General features: G+C 53.2%; 1 protein-coding gene across 1 annotated transcript in view; it reads left to right on the top strand.

Moving 5' to 3' along the window:
• Positions 1-11,137: 11,137 nt before the first annotated feature.
• The window catches only part of FIGNL2 (fidgetin like 2), a 31,048-nt gene continuing 26,874 nt past the window's right edge, over positions 11,138-15,311 (top strand). Inside the window, exon 1 of the mRNA XM_049783387.1 lies at positions 11,138-11,270. The gene's annotated coding sequence lies outside the window, so the exon portion shown is untranslated. The remainder of the gene's footprint in view (positions 11,271-15,311) is intronic.

Raw genomic sequence — 15,311 nt, 5'->3', positions numbered from 1 at the left:
CTTGCAAGGCAAATGCCGCTGTGCTATCTCTCCGGGCCCTATTTTAATATTTTATAATTTTTGATTGCTTAGTAGAATTCCATTTTATAACTATTCCATCATATTTCTTTTATTTTTTTCTCTGCCCTGATTCTTTGATGGGGGAGGGGTTGCCCCATACCTGGCAGTTCTCAGAAGTTCTCAGAGACTATTCTTGGCTCTGCATTTAAGAATGGAGCCAAAAAAAAAAAAAAAGAATGGAGCTGGAGAGATAGCATGGAGGTAGGGCATTTGCCTTGCATGCAAAAGGACAGTGATTCGAATCAAGCCATCCCATACGGTTCCTTGAACCTGCCAGGAGTGATTTCTGAGCATAGAGCCAGGAGTAATCCCTGAGCACTGCTGGGGTGGCCACACACACCCCAGAGAGAGAGAGAGAGAGAGAGAGAGAGAGAGAGAGAGAGAGAGAGAGAGAGCTATGACACTAGCTAAGGAATTCCCAGTGGTTCAAGAGAGCTTAGCTGCTTTTCCTGCACAGAACAAACTTGTGGTTTTCTGATATCTTGATCCAACACCACCACCCTATGAGGTTTCGGGCTGCAGACCACATAAGGATTTAGAATCCTGACACCTGGACGCTCTATGGACTGTTTGATATGATCATCTTGCCAGCACTAAGGCTAGAATGATTGTCAGCAACTTAAGAAGATCAAAGGTAATGGTGGTGTCCCAACAGCCCTCATCTCTGTGCTTGCCCTTGTAGAACACCATCTGATGCTGTGACCAACCTCAGAGGGTGGAAACTGTGACATGCCACTTCTGGAATTAAGGTATGGACTCTGTCTTGAAGGTCATGGGTCCGGGGGCTAGAGAGAAAGCACAGCAGTAGGGCATTTGCCTTGCACATGGCTAACCCAGGACTAACCCCGGTTTGATTCCCAGCATCCCATATGGTCCCCCAAGCCTGCATGGAGCAATTTCTAAGCACAGAGCCAGAAGTAACCTCTGAGAGTCACTGGGTGTGACCACCCCTGCCCCCCCAAAAAAGAGAATCTATTTTGAAGAAACTCAATGCAGCCAGAACTATGTAGGCCTGAGTTCTGCCAACAGCTCCTTCACCCCCTATTACAGACCCTGAGCACAGCAGGAATGTTGGGTCTCTCAGTTCCCAGGCTAAAGCACTCCCAGATGCCTGGTCCAGTGAAACTAGGAGGTAATAAATATTTATTGTTCTAAGCTGCTGAACTTGGGAGGTATTTTAAAATATAGCAATAGTAATTAATTTAATGAAGTACTCTTTTAAAAAAGATTGTACTGGGCCGGGCGGTGGCGCTGGAGGTAAGGTGCCTGCCTTACAAGCGCTAGCCAAGGAACGGACAGCGGTTCTATCCCCCGGCGTCCCATATGGTTCCCCCAAGCCAGGGGCGATTTCTGAGCACATAGCCAGGAGTAACCCCTGAGCGTCAAACGGGTGTGGCCCAAAAAAAAAAAAAAAAAAAAAAGATTGTACTAGGGTCAAAGAGATAGTACAACAGATAGGCTGTATGACTTAAATTTGGGTTTAACTCTTGGCACTCCATATGGTCCCATAAGCCCTACCAAAAATGATTACCAAAAACAAAGCCAGGAATCATTCTTTTTTTTTGTGGGGGGGGGAGGGGCACACCTGGTAGCACTTGGGAGTTACTCCTGGCTCTGAACTCAGAAATTGCTCCTGGGGCCTGAAGAGATAGCACAGCAGTGTTTGCCTTGCAAGCAGCCGATCCAGGACCAAAGGTGGTTGGTTCGAATCCCGGTGTTCTATATGGTCCCCCGTGCCTGCCAGGAGCTATTTCTGAGCAGACAGCCAGGAGTAACCCCTGAGCACCGCTGGTGTGGCCCAAAAACCAAAAAAAAAGAAAAAAAAGAAAAAAAAGAAATTGCTCCTGGCAGGCTCGAAGACCTTATGGGATGCCAGAGATAAAACCTGGATCAGTTGTGTGCAAGGCAAATGCCCTATCCGCTGTGCTATCACTCTGGTCCAACCAGAAATCATCCCGAACACAGCTGGGTGTGCTGTATTGGACTAGATTTCTCTAGTTTAGTACTAGATTTTTCTAGTACAGTAGGTGCTTGCTTTGCACACAACTGATCCTTGCTTAATACCCTGGCACTTCATATGGTCTCCTGAGCATCACCATGAGTGATACTTGAGCACAGAGCTGGGAATAAGCCCTGAGCACTGCTAGGTATGGCCTGTCTACCATCCCTGAAAAGAAAAGTAAAGAAGGGGCCGGAGAGATAGCATGGAGGTAAGGCATTTGCTTTTCATGCAGATGCAGAAGGTCATTGGTTCGAATCCCGGCATCCATGGTCTCTTGAGCCTGCCAGGAGCGATTTCTGAGTATAGAGCCATGAATAACCCCTGAACACTGCTGGGTGTGACCCAAAATCGAAAATCCAAACCAAAAAAAAGAAAGAAAAGAAGGAAGGAAGGAAGGAAGGAAGGAAGGAAGGAAGGAAGGAAGGAAGGAAGGAAGGAAGGAAGGAAGGAAGGAAGGAAGGAAGGAAGGAAGGAAAGAAGGAAGGAAGGAAGGAGGGAGGGAGGGAGGGAGGGAGGGGGGAGGGAAGGAGGGAGGGAGGGAGGGGGGAGGGAGGGGGGAGGGAGGGAGGGAGGGAGGGGGAGGGAGGGAGGGAGGAAGGAAGGAAGGAAGGAAGGAAGGAAGGAAGGAGGGAGGGAGGGAGGGGAGGGAGGGAGGGAGGGAGGGAGGAAGGGAGGAGAGAGAGAGAGAGAGAAAGAAAGAAAGAAGAGAAAGAAAGAAAGAAAGAAAGAAAGAAAGAAAGAAAGAAAGAAAGAAAGAAAGAAAGAAAGAAAGAAAGAAAGAAAGAAAGAAAGAAGGAAGGAAGGAAGGAAGGAAGGAAGGAAGGAAGGAAGGAAGGAAGGAAGGAAGGAAGGAAGGAAGGAAGGAAGAAAGAAAGAAAGAAAGAAAGAAAGAAAGAAAGAAAGAAAGAAAGAAAGAAAGAAAGAAAGAAAGAAAGAAAGAAAGAAAGAAAGAAAGAAAGAAAGAAAGAAAGAAAGAAAGAAAGAAAGAAAGAAAGAAAGAAAGAAAAGAAATTCTGTATAGCCATTAGTCTTGATGGCTGAGATCATGATTGCTTGGTGAAAAAACAACAACAGCATGCAACCTGGACAGCTCCAATTTGATAACTTTGGAGTTCATTCTAAGACTCAGACTTCAAACATGCCAAAAATGTAAAGAAAACCTCAAGCAATATATTTTACCTATATTTCCCTTGCGACACATATCAAGAGTATTGTGAACATATTTTCCATTTACGTCTAAATAACCTTTTCAAAAATTCAAAGACAAAAATCCCATTGCTTTAGTGTTAAATTGATAGTGCTTTTCCCTCTAGTGGTATATAAAGTGCTTTTTAGCATCAGCGGCATCCAAACTGGATGAAATATGATCACGTATTTTCTTTATTGTTGTTATAAAGGGAATTTTCTGGTACTTGCAACAGAAATTTTAATTCAGGAGAGTAGAAGATTAGGATTGAGGGGGGGGTGAGTCAGGAGGAGAGAACAAAGTGTGAGAGGGAGAATGGGAGGAGGTGGGGCAGGTGTTGTGGCAAATGGCTGGAAAATATTTATAGGAAACCCAGATTGTTAACTAGAGCTGATCCTCCAATGAACTGTAAGCCTGGAATCTCTGTCATCCAAGGTGCCCAGCAGTTGCTGCCACCACAGAAATGCCTGAATTTCCCAAACACCAGCGGCATGTGTGTCCTGCATGGAGCTTTCCTTTATTTAAAATTTTATTTTATGCATTTTGGGGGGTGTGAGATCAACTGGAGGGCTTTACACAGGAAGCAGTTGTGATCTATTGCTGATACCTCCTTGATCCTTTACATTTTACTTACACCACCCCCCCAAAAAAAAAACCCAAAACCCTTTTATAGTTTTACAGCTTTATGGCTAATACAAGGAAGGGTGTATGGAAGCATGTAGGAGGAATGATTTCTTAGGGCGTTGGTGACCCATTATCTTCATGTGGTGTGTCCAGTTGTTGGGTTTAGGGACAGACAGGTCTGGACTGGGCTTGGGGTAGAGAGGGTAGGTTATTGGTACTGGAAATCCATTAGTACTCAAGTGAAATGAGAATCACCATTCCTAGGCTTTCAGGAATCAGCATTTATCCCCATCTTTCTAAAGGACAGTCTCGGAGAGGGAGTGTGGGCATCAATCACCAGTCCACTTTGTGGACAAGGAAATTAAATTCCCAGGGTAAGGGACAAGCAAGGATTGAATTCAGATGTGACTGCCAATGTGTGTGTGTGTGTGTGTGTGTGTGTGTGTGTGTGTGTGTGTGTGTGTGTGTGTGTGTTTATGTGTTAGCCACCATATGACAGCGCTTTGGCTCTGTGGGGAATGGAGCAGCCACTAGTCAGTGCCCCACTCTGCAGCGGAGTGCCAGGGCCTGCAGAGAAAGGCGCTGTCTCTATATGTGTCTGGGCAGGCACATTGCAGGGGTCCCTTGGTGTGAGGAGGCTTCAGGGCTGCTGGTCCCATTGCATCTCCTCACTCTGCCCGTGCAAAGGGACTCGATCCAGTTTTTCGAGGGGCACTGGAGAAGCTACCGGGCCTCTCTCATTCTCGGGATTCCAGGCAGCCATTGTCCAGGGAGGAATGTGCACAGAGGGGGCGGGGCTTCTTTCAAGGCCTGACAAGCCTTTGTGCTTTCTGCCTGGGGTTTGGCTGCCTTCACCAGCCAGGCTCTCTGAGTACTTTCCAGAGTTGCCAAACCTACTGGCCAAGAATGGTTATTCACAAAGGCTTTGGGAGATGCACCTGGCTCTGAAAAGCCAGTCTGGGAAGGCTGCCTGGAGGAGATGGGACAGCACTATCCAGAGACCTGAGCTAGTGGCTTTTAAAAGCTAAGAATAAGCTTTCTCTGTTTCCCATTTGGAGGAAATTATTCTAATCAGACCACTGCACAAAGGTGGGTGTTACCAGTCTTTGTCAAGCTTTTTTGGGGTAGTTATTTTTCTTTTTAGATCACACATGGTGATACTCAGGGATTACTACACTCAGAAATTATTCCTGGTGGTGCTTGGGGGAAGGGCACCTTTTGGGATGCAGGGAATTAAACCTTGGTTGACAATGCGAGGCAAGTGTTCTACTTGTTGTACTATCTTTCCTGTCTCTCTTGTCAAGTTTTTATTTAGGAGTGAAAAATGACAAATGAGTTATCAGATGTCCACATAATGCCTTAAAAATTATATGGAGGGACTAGCACAGTGGTCAGGGCTCTTACCTTGTTCACTGGTCTCCTGAGCACTGCCAGGATGTCTAAAGTAATCCCTGAGGGAGAACCTGGGTTCTCAGGTTCTCAGAACCTCAGGTTCTCACCAGGTGTGTCCCAAAACAAATACAAACAACAACTACAACAAATTATGTGGCGCTGGCCCAGGGACCTGGCTCAAAAGGTTGGAACACATGTTTAGCATGTAGGACGACTAAGTTTGATCCCTGGTACCAAATAGAATCCCAACAGCACTGAAAGTATCTCCTGAGCACTACCTGGTATGCCATCCCTCCATGAACCTAGTAATTAGGAGTATTAGGGGCTGGAAGATGGCTCAGTGACTAAAATGCCTGCCTTGCGAATGTGATGCTGCAAATTCTATTCCCAATGCAAATGCAAATGCCAAATGCCATCCAGGCAGCTCTACTGTTGTTGATCCTGGGTGCCAGAGGTGATTCCCAGATGCACCATAGATAGGTGAGCCCAAGCACCGTGGTTAGGAACACAACTGCTAGGAGTATGTTTGCAAATGGCACGATTAAAGAAGGGAGTCCCCTCTTAACAAGCCCTGTGAGGACACTAAGCACTGCTACCACCAGGCAGTCACTGTGGCATCAACAGATGTTGATTTCTTTCTGCTTTCAACTCTAGGCTCTGCGCTCAGTCTCAGAAGTGCTAGATCTTGAACCTGAGCCTCCTGCAAAAAGCATGAGCTCAGCCTGTGATCTGTCTCCTTGAGTGTATTTGATTTCCAAATGTTTTGTTTTGTGTTTATCTATATTTTCCCTTTGCTATAAGAGCTGTTTTTTTTCTGTGTAACAAAACACATATGTGGCTTTGTAGGTTTTAACTAGCTGTTCTCTCGCTCTGCCATCACAGGGAAGTCAATCACAAGGCTCATGCACAGCCTAGTCAGAATAATTGTTCATCGTTCATTCAACATTTTCCATGTGAAACTTGAATCCATCACAGTCCTCTCTCAGCATTGCCCTCATCTGCCTATTTCACAGAAGAGGAGACGGGTCGAGCAGATTAGGGCCCTGCTCCCTGGAAGCAGTAGCAACAGCAGTGTGTGTGTGTGTGTGTGTGTGTGTGTGTGTGTGTGTGTGTGATGCTTTTTTTATCCCAGGGGCCCTGATTTTTAACACCATTGTCCATTGCAGCATCCTTTTTTTCTTTTTTGATTTTCTGGGCTATATACACCCTGCAGAGCTCAGAAGACCAACCACATAATGCCAGATCCAAATCAGCTCTCCCAGAAGCTAACACATGCATCCAACCCACAGAGCCATTCCTCTTGTCCCTCATCCTAGCATCATTTTGCCTTCTCTTTCTTTCTCTCTCTTTCTCTCTCTCTGTCTTTTCTTCCTTCTCTTCTTTCTCCTTTCTTTTCTTTTCTTTCTTCTTATTTAATGTGCTCACTACTGGCAGGGCTCAGGGGACCATATAAGATTACCAGTAATCAAACCAGGGTCTGCTATATGCAAGACAAGTAGTATCTCTCCTACCCCTTTATTTCTTTCATGCTCTTTCATTTTAGCAATTTTTTAGTAACTAATTGGCAGCAAGAGTGTTTCTGGTAATAGCTCTCTGGATTTAAACAGAACCACCCTTCTCACAACGCAACACACCAGTAACTGGGTAACTGGAGGCAATGCAGTCCCCAAACCAAGGGAGCAGAAGGAAGGCCTTTGGTTAGCTTCCTCTCCACAGTGTGTGTGGGGTGTACTATCCCAGATCAAGGCTTGGCAAGGAAGAAGTTCCACACACTGAGCTCTGCTCTCAGAGCACACTCCCTCCAGGACTGAAGAGCCCCAGAGGAAGCTGGAGGGTGGGCTGTGAAGAGGCCTAACAGGGAAGGCCTCCTGGAGGAGGCCTGGGAGCCTTGTTTGGGAAGGGTGAAGGCGGGCAGAGGGGAAAACAGAGAACATGCCCAGGCAGTTGGGCTCTGGATGATTTAAGTACAACCAGATGTGCTGGGGACCTCCAGTTAGGACCAGCCCAGAGAGGGCAGCGAGGGGGCGGGGAGGCCTCTGGACCACTAGATTTCCACTTTCCAATTCAGCCCCTGGCGGTAAGTTTTAGGTAAAGAAGGGAGTGGGGGCCCAGAGTAGGTGAGAAAACTGGGAAGTGGGTGTGTGGGTGTGTGTCCCAGAGTTAGTGAGAGTGAGCTCGAGGGGAATGTCTCTGTGAGGGAGGGAATTCCTCCGGGAAGCTGGGTTCTGGGAGCTGTCCCCGGAATCTGGGAAGGAGGATGGATTCCAAAGACACCCGGGCTGGGCCAGTGGGCTGGGCCTTTAGGAGTCCGGCCCACCCCTACCTCCCAGGCGCTTACTGAGGTGGTGTAGGGACCCCCTGAGAGGTGCACGGTGTGATGACAGTTCCTAGAAAGCAGAAAGAGTGGGAGCAGGTTGGCCCTGAAGCTACTGTACTGCAGTCTGAGGGCAGATTTTGGAGAAGAGGTGGCAAGTCAGAATGTGAGCTCCCTTGCTCTCGGGAGAATTTTGGAAAAGGCTAGATAGGGGAAGAGGGTGAGGTGGATTGGGGTGCTGGTGGTGTTTCCGAGTGTGTGCCCTGAAGGAGGCCAGCTCCACCCTCCTCCGCTGAAAGGACCAGCCCGGCCCTGTCCTCTGATTCTCTTGGCTGGTCGGCCCAACCAGGCCGGAAATCTGAGGAAGGCCCTGAAGACTCCCGGCTGCAGAGCAGGGCCCTGGGAACTTGAGCGGGAGAGAGAGCCGGGCTTTCTGGGGGTAGCAGCCTGAGTCCAGGGTGGGGTACGGGGGCAGTACAGGGGAACAGCCAGCTGGGTGTGGTGTCCTCTGGGCACGCACCCCAATCTCTCAACTGGGACACATTTCCTTCCTTTCCTGCTTCTAAGGACTCCAGAGCTGCTGCTCCAGAAGACCACAAAGACACACGTCTCCCCGCCCTTTCCTCTTCCTCTCTTCTATTTCTTTCCCTTCTCTCCCCTCGCCCGTCCTGGGGTACTTTTCCTTCCTCCTCCCCCTCTACCTTTGTCCACCTCTCTCTTTGCCCAACACATCTTCCGCATCTTCTCTCCTTTCTAGACCCGGAAAAGACTACTGAGTTCTTTCATTTTTTATTTAATTATTTTTTTTTAGCCACACCCGGCAGAGTTCAGGGTTACTCCTAGCTCTGCATTCGGGAATCATTCCTGCCAGGCTCAGTGGACCATATGGGATGCCGAGGATCTAACCCGGGTTGGCCTCGTGCACGGCAAAGGCCCTCTTCTCTGTGCTATAGCTCGGGCTCCTCTTTTTTGATTTTTGGGCTACACCCAGTGGTGTGTGTAACCCCAGTAGAGTGCTTGGTGGTGCTTCTGGTAGATCTGAGAGGACAGTGTGCCACTGGGGATAAACCTCCTGCATGCCAAACAGACCTTTTAACCTTCTTCTGGCCTCCAGTTATTTTTCTTGACATTTCCAGAAAGGTGCATGGCCACTCTGTGCTCAGACACCCATGTTCCTCATGCTTGTATACGTGGGTGTTCAGCAGCACTGAGCAAGGCACTGCCTGTCCAGGAGCAGGCAGGAACTGGGATTTTCCATCGTGGATGTGGTGCATGCCCAAGTGCTTACACAGAACGAGGCCTGTGCTGGCCTTCCGCAGTGACTGCTATTATTATCCAATCCATTGCTGGGCACTTGACCTGCCCAGGAGCCATCACAAGCCCAGCTTGATCTGCCTGTCCTCAACAAGGGGTTCTCAGGGCACAGACCCCTTGACAGGCAAGAGAGGGGTCAGCAGAGAGTCCTCAGAGAACAGATCCCTAGGGCCCCGCCAGGAGGTAGCAGGGCAGCAGCATGATGAAGGGCCATTTGCCAGGACGGAGCATTTGTCAGCCCAGAGGCCGATGATGTATTAACAGGACTTTAATGAGCTGGGGAGAGGGACGGGTTTCAGCGCCTGAACACTGGTGTGGAATATGTGGGGGGCTAGGGGACAACTAGAGATCTTGGCCTCACCCCTGCGTGTCACTACATGCCTGTAAGGTCAACCTAGTTTGCACCTCAGAAATAATTAGTGCCTCTAAGATGTAGCAGAGGCCTCTCCAGCCTGCAGATCACTTTCCTGCTCAGTCCCCCCCACCCCCAGGCAGGGGGAGTTGGGGCCACACTGGGCAATGCTCAGGGGTTACTTCTGACTCTGTTACTCTGGAGGTGTTCAGGGTACAGGGCATCATATGGGATGTCAGGGATAGAACCTGGGTAGATTATATCCAAGAAAGCACCCTAGTTGCTACGCTGTTGCTCCAGTCACTCTGCTGTGACTGGGAAGGCCTTCTCTCTTCCCCCTAAACCCGGTAAGCCTGCCATGCTCCCAGGGAATGGAAGAGAGCAGTACCCCGATTCCAAGGGTCCTTTTTTCCTTCAACCTTGCCCCTCCTCAAAGTGTTCTTCTCCAGCCTGGTCAAGTATGTTACCAGCCACAATGCCCTAACAAGGTCACAGTTGGCCTCCTGCCGCTCTGCAGCTGGCTGAGGTATTGCTCATCTGTAGAGAGATGCCATCCTACTTCTCCCTTGTCTCCTGCTCTGGCACTTGGAAGCCTGATAGGTGGGTTCCAGGTCAGCTCTTTGTTCCCGAGCTTGTGTCTTCTTTCTGGGCCGCAGATGCCCCATTAATAAAGACTAATGGAGGATCCTAGGCTGTGCCCTGGAGCTTCATCTTGGCCCCCCGAAGCAGCAGTTCTGAGCCCTGGAGGCCTTGCAAACCCTCCTCCCCCTGCCTTGATACAGGTCTCCTCCAGGCCAGTGTGTGGTCCTGACCATGCTAAGCTGCCAGAGCTGTGGAGGGTCTCCTTATGAATAGCACCTGGTCAGAAAGCAGAGTTTGAACACAACCTTGTCCTGTTGGTACTCAGAGAGGTCCCGCAGCTCTCCAAAGGAGACTCTGGTAAGGCTGCTCCCCCGACTTTCACTGTCACCTGGAAGGCCTTATGCTTGGGGTGTCTGATGGGATTCTGTCACTGTGACCTGGGAACCCCAAGGACAGCCAGGGGCATACTGTACTCTAGTATCCCTAAGACCTAGTCCGGGATTTAGATGACGGGCTGTTGAACGAGCAGGAGGATCCATGACAGCACTGAACCAGGTGGGCCACAGTGCTTTACACTTTCTCCTCCTGGCCTTCCACCATTTATGCCTCTGGGGTCTGGGGCTACAGTAGGTGCTCAGTTCACCTGGGGGCGTGGGGAGGGTGTGGAGGGATGTAGGTGTGAGCCCAGCAAACCCTGGGCGCTCCTGGGCGCGGGGTCCAGCCGAGCCTGGCAAACGGGGGCGGGCGGGCCAGCAGCTGCCATCCCCGTCGCCCTTCGACCCAGGACACCTCTCACACCCAGCAGGCATGGTCGGCTAAGCCACTCAATACCCCCCCTTGTATTTTTCTCTCCCGCAGACCGCTCCCCAACCTCTCCCCGCCTGCTCAGCCTGCACCCACGCCCCAAATTCCCGCTTGGAGGGGCAAGGGGAGTGGAGGGGACTGACGCCACGGCGAGGGTCATTTGCTCTCTTTCTCCCCCTCGGTGGCTAATTTATTTTAGAGGCCGGGAGGGCAGGGGCGGGGCGGGCCGAGCCGGGGTGGGGGCGGGGCGGGGGCGAGTGGGGGAGGGCGGGCCGGAGAGGAGAGGGGCGGGCGTCGGGAGGACGGACGGAGGGGCCGGGGAGGTGGGGCGGCGGCGAGAGGGGAGCCGGGCCTGCGAGGCGAGGCATCGCGGGCGTGGGGGTGGGGGTCCCGCTGCTGCTGGTGGGGGGGGAGCGGGGCCGCCCCTTGTCCGGCCACCCCCACTGCCCAGTTCCGCTCCGGGCCGCGGCGGCTGCAACGGCCGCAGCAGCTGCAGCAGGAGCAGCGGCCGCAGCTCCAGGATGGTGAGCGCCGCTGCCCCCCAGCCCCGGCCTGTAGCCCTCGGCCCGCGCCCGGGCCCCGGGGCCGGACGCCCCCCCAGGCCGCGTACGCTCAGCTAGGAACCGGCCGGGATGCCGAGGTGAGCGGGCCGGGGCCAGCGGGCCCGGAGGGAGAATGCGTGGCGGGCGGGCGGGCCGGGGTGAGGGGTGGCGACCGTTCGTTCGATCGCTTTGTCCAGGGCACCGGGGCCGTGCGAGGTCGGGGAGGGCTGGGATTTGGGGTGGGGGGGGCGCGGGTCTCAACTCAGCCGGGGTCGAAGGGCAGGGCCGGGGAGCGTGTGCGTGGACGCCGAGGGTCACTTTCCTGGGGGCAGGACGGACGGACGGACGGACGGACAGAACGAGGATCTCTTGCGGCCCCCGCACGGGCACCCCGTTCCGCCGTCCCGTCCGCCCTCCGGGCTGCGGCAGTGGCGAGCCGCGGACTCTGGGGGGAGCCTGCGGGATGGCGGGGTGCGGAGCCGGGACCCGCTCCGCGCCGGGGTTCGGGTCCCCGCAGCAGCCAGTGTGTCCGGAGTCCGAGGGCCGGCCGCAGGCCCCTCCCACTCCGTCAGGTCTTTGTCCAGCGGCCCCTCGCTGGTGGGAGGGGTGGGGGTGGGGTGCCGGGCCCCGAGATGCCCGGCCGGGCAGTGACAGCGCGCTGGGGCTTGGCACCCCCGACTCTCATCCTCTCCTTTCTCTCTCTCCCTCCCTTGGCCCCAGGGGCCCAGACAGGCCACTCTGAGAGTTCGTTGCAAAAAGAGGGGGGACTTACTTACCTTCGCACCCGGGCTATGGGCTGGGGAGGGAGCCCCTTGGAAGTGCCCCTCAAACTTCTGCGCCCCGAGCCACCGAGACGGACCCTCGGACTATGAGAAGTGCCGGGCGGGCAGGAGGGGGCCGGCACATAGTAGGTGGTCAGGGATCGAACGAGCGCAGTCCCCGGCCCGGGCCGGGCCCGGGAGCGGCCGAGCGCGCAGGGGTAGGTGGACGGGTGGGTGGGCTGTTAAAGGGACGGTCACTAAATCAGGATTAGGCCGTGGGGCTGTCAGGCCGGGCTGCCTGGCCGGGTCTCCATGGAGACCTAATTCGGAGGAGAATAGGGCGCGGAAGAATGTGGGTGTCGAGCTCTGCTTGCAGCCCCGCTTCTGCCTCCGTGCAGAAGGAGCGAGCGCTTCTCAGGGGAAGCTTGGCCGGTGGGACCTCGGGACGGGGCGGGTGGTGACCCCGACTCCCGGCTCAGCCTCCCGGGGTCGAGCAGCGCCTCTCTCCGCCGTGCCTTTGGCCCTGGGTGGACTCCGGCGGGCGCGCGGGACCCAAACCAGGCTCTGGCCGGGCTGCGGGGCTGCGGGTCCCCGGTGCCCCGGGCCAGGGGGCGGGTCGGGGTTTCCTGGGGTGGGCGAGAAAGGGGCAGGGCTTGCGGTCCGGCGGCGCCGGCGCGGGTGACAGGCTCGTAAATCCCCTTTCCCTATTTAACACCATTCTATTTATTTCCCCTCGATTCCCTTGGTGGCGCAGCAGCCGGCCCTGGGAGGAGCGACCTCGCGCCCTCCGTGTCGTGTCTGTTCGGGAGAGCCCGCGGGTCCAGGGGAACTTGGGGATGGGGGCGATGGAGTTGCCCTGGGTTGGGGAACCCTCATTCCTCAAGGGGACCCCCTCCCCGCTTCACCAGGAGTCGCAGATTTGTATGGAGGGCACGACGAGCATGGTTTTGGACACTCTGGCTGTGGTGTGGAGGTGGGCCGGGCCCCCTCGGATCCCAGGACCGGGCAATTTCCGCAACAGACTGGAGGGGGTTGGGCCAGGGCCCCGAGGACAGGGTGCTTGCTGATCATCCAGCCCTTTCTTGCCTTCCTCCTGGTCATCCATGGCCACAGCTCTTTATGGAGCAAGAATCTCCTCCCTCCCCTCCCAGGCCCTGCCCGACTGCTGCAGCTTTATTGCTGAGATCTCAGCCTCTCTCCACGCAATTTCACGCCTCTCTGCCTTTGCGATGGCTGCCCTCTCAGCCAAATGCCTTCCTCATTGTGTCTGTCTTTCCATAACCGGCTCATTCTTGAAGGCCCCGCTCAGATGCCACGCTTTCTCCTTTCTCCTTGGAGCCCCACAGCCTGGCTCATGCTGGCCCTCCCGCTGTGGTGGGCTTACACCTGTGTGGGTCTGTGTGTCATGTATGCCTTGGCTTTGTGACTAGTCCCCAAGGGTTTTTGCCTCCTTCCTTAAGGGATCACATACTACTCTGTGCCCCACCCCCAGGGCTTGGCACAGGGCTTGGCACCTCTGAGTGTCTGGTAAACATTTGTTGGCTGAATAAAAGGGGTTTTGTCAGGACAGCCCACAGAGCATGGAATCTGGCCACTTTGGGGCGAAAAACATGGTGAGCCTGGTGGGTGGAAACCCCTGGTTGGGTCTCCTCCTCCCCCGGGACTGACACTCCCCCACCCCCCAAGTCCAGGAAGGACTTTGCCCCTTCCTTTCCCCAGTCAAGCATTCTTTCCCTGACATTATCATCCTGTTAAACAGAGAGACCAGTCAGGATCCATATGGATCACATTAACAATTGCTTATTATCTGCCCCCTTTCTTCCTCCATCCCTTAACTGCCTCAGAGGCAGGACCCAAGGAGCCACCGTGGGTCAGTGGGGAGGGCTGTGGAGAGACCACGCTCCCCATTCATATCTTGTAGCGTAATGTTGCTTCTTCAGTTGGCTTGCAGGTCTTTTGCCCAGCTTGATGAAAATCGTGTTCTCCTTAGGAACTTGAGTCTTAGAGGTTTCAGGGCCCTGGAGCACAGATGGGCCTGAAACTCTGAGAGCCCAACTTTCCTGTGGGCAGGGCTGTGCGTGGGGCAGCCACTGTTGTGGAAAGGTTTGGAGGTCTTCTGCCTTCTCAGCCCTGGGCTGGAGAGGGTGAGATAAGGCTGAGAGGCCCTGTAGGGCAGTGTGGCACTAGGTCCAGGCCTTGTACTGCTAAGAAGCCACTAGTCCAGGAACTTGGCAGCATGACAACTGTGAAGGCCTTGGAGACTGGAATTTGTGTTGAAGTGCACACAACTAAAAAATTCTGGGGATGAATGTGGCCTTTAACATCATCCAGGTTGAGCTGCAGTGGTGGTGCAGGCGGTAGGGTGTTTGCCTTGCATGCGCTAACCTAGGATGGACGGCAGTTCAATCCCCTGGCATCCCATATGGTCCCCGAAGCCAGGAGCTATTTCAGGAGTAACCCCTGAGCATCACCAGGTGTGGCCCAAAAACAAACAAAACAAAACAAAAAACAAACATCCAGGTTGAGGGTCCATAACTTTTTTTGTTGTTTGTTTTTGGGTCACACCCAGCAATGCGCAGAAGTTTTTTCTGGCTCTGCACTCAGGTATCACTTCCTGGTGATACTTAGGGAACTACATGGATGCCAGGGATTTAATTGGGTCAGCTGCATGCAAGGCAAATGCCCCACCCATTGTGCTATCACTCTAGCTCCATACCATTTTTGTTTTGTTTTTTTTTGTTTTTTTGGGTCACACCCGTTTGACGCTCAGGGGTTACTCCTGGCTATGTGCTCAGAAATCGCCCCTGGCTTGGGGGGACCATATGGGACGCCGGGGGATCGAACCGCGGTCCGTTCCTTGGCTAGCGCTTGTAAGGCAGACACCTTACCTCTAGCGTCACCTTCCCGGCCCCTCCATACCATTTTTTATGCCAGCCCCCACCCCCTGGAAGTATAAAAGTCTTCTCTAGAAAAATGGACATCCTTCAGCTCATGCTGGACTTTGAGGGTTCTTGGATCCTCTGAAGGCCAGGATCCTTGTAGCCATATACCTACATAGCAGCTAGCTCTGTGAGTTGCTGAGGGGCAACTGAGGGACTTAGTGAAAAAAGAATGGCCAGGCCTTTCCAAATGTTTTTTTGGAACCAGGAAGAGTGGCAAGAAGACAGAACTCTTTCTGAACACTTGATGAGTCATAGCTAACCCCTAGGCAGGATTTACCAAACTCTGTGTCTCAGCTGTGGAACAAGACTGAGTGTGGTGCCCGAGTACTATTGTGAGGAGGAGTCAGTGAGGCAGGAACCAGGCTCAGGACACCTGACCTATTTTGAAAAATCTTGAGCCTCGGAGGGCCTGGTCAGGTTCAGTGCTGTTTTTCTG

Source organism: Suncus etruscus, chromosome 11, assembly GCF_024139225.1.
Source record: "Suncus etruscus isolate mSunEtr1 chromosome 11, mSunEtr1.pri.cur, whole genome shotgun sequence".
Classification (NCBI taxonomy): domain Eukaryota; kingdom Metazoa; phylum Chordata; class Mammalia; order Eulipotyphla; family Soricidae; genus Suncus; species Suncus etruscus.
The sequence above is the reverse complement of the archived record's forward strand: the minus strand, read 5'-3'. Positions and strand labels throughout refer to the sequence as shown.